This window comes from Piliocolobus tephrosceles, chromosome 2, assembly GCF_002776525.5.
Source record: "Piliocolobus tephrosceles isolate RC106 chromosome 2, ASM277652v3, whole genome shotgun sequence".
Classification (NCBI taxonomy): domain Eukaryota; kingdom Metazoa; phylum Chordata; class Mammalia; order Primates; family Cercopithecidae; genus Piliocolobus; species Piliocolobus tephrosceles.
The window spans coordinates 28,610,274-28,611,687 of NC_045435.1; positions in this window are offsets into that span (position 1 = coordinate 28,610,274).

Below are 1,414 nucleotides of genomic sequence, written 5' to 3' on the forward strand. Positions count from 1 at the left end.
AAAGTCACCACTTCAGTGGTAAAAGAATCATAAGATACTTTTGGGTATCTACCCGTTATAGTTCATGGAGGCAGTTTCAGGCTTTAGATTTGTTTGGCTCACCCATTTTCACTCCCTCAGGCTCATTAGAGCAAAGTTAAGTTCTAATTATGACTTGATTATTAAATGCCAAGGGAAAAGAGTATGGTCAGGAAATGAAAAGTCAATAAGAATTTCCAGCTCAGGCAAAAACAGATTCTTTAGGAAAACAAATAATACTTAACTTATTCTTTGACTGGACGATTGAGAAGTTGAGTATAAACCTATTCATGTAATGATGACAGCATAGGTTTTAGAGTTATTGAGACTGTATTATACTTGCATAGAACCTAAGAGATCAGAAATTCTAATCTTCCAAATTCAGAAATTATGTAATAATATTGGGTGTTTTTCCTTTTAACAATAAACTTTGGTTTTCCTTAGGCAAAGCAGGAGCCTCAATAAAATGCCAAGGCGATTTGGGCCAGTTATGCAGAATTTGCATGTGTTAGTTAGGGTTCTCCAGAGAAACAGAACCAATAGGAGGGGGAGAGAGAAGAGAGGTTTTTTTTTTGTTTTTGTTTTTTTGTTGTATGGGGTTTTTTTGAGATGGAGTCTCACTCTGTTACCCAGGCTGGAGTGCAGTGGCACGATCTCAGCTCACTGCAACCTTTGCCTCCTGGGTTCAAGCAATTCTCCTGTCTCAGCCTCCTGAGTAGCTGGGACTACAGGCGCCCACCACCACGCCTGGCTAATTTTCATATTTTTAGTAGAGATGGCATTTCATCATATTGGCCAGGCTGGTCTTGAACTCCTAACCTTGTGATCTGCCCTCCTCGGCCTCCCAAAGTGTTGGGATTACAGGTGTGAACCACTGCACCTGGCCGAGAAGGAGAGATTTTTAAGGAATAGGCTCATATGATTATGGAGGCTAGCAAATCCAAAACCTGCAGGTTAGCCAACAGGCTGGAAACCCAGGGAAGAGCTGCAGTATGAGCCCTCAGCAGTCTGCTGGCAGAATTTCTTCCCAAAGGAAGGTCAGTTTTTTTAAGGTCTTCAGCTGACTGGATGAGGCACACCCATATCATGTAGGATAATCTGCTTTACTTCAAGCCTACTGATTAAATGTGAATCTCACCTAAAAACTACCCACACAGAAACTTCTAGAATAATGTTTGACCAAATAACTGAGTACCACAGTTTAGCCAAGTTGGCACATAAAATTAATCATCAATTGGCCCAATCCTTTACAAACCTATCAAGTATTCTGCTGAATTTTTCCCTCATAATTCACAGTATCATTTCTCCTACTCTGAGAGTCTTGTGCATTTATTCATTAGTTCATCATTTAATTCTTATCCCTCATTTTTCCTGGTGGCTTCTGTGTATTTCAAAT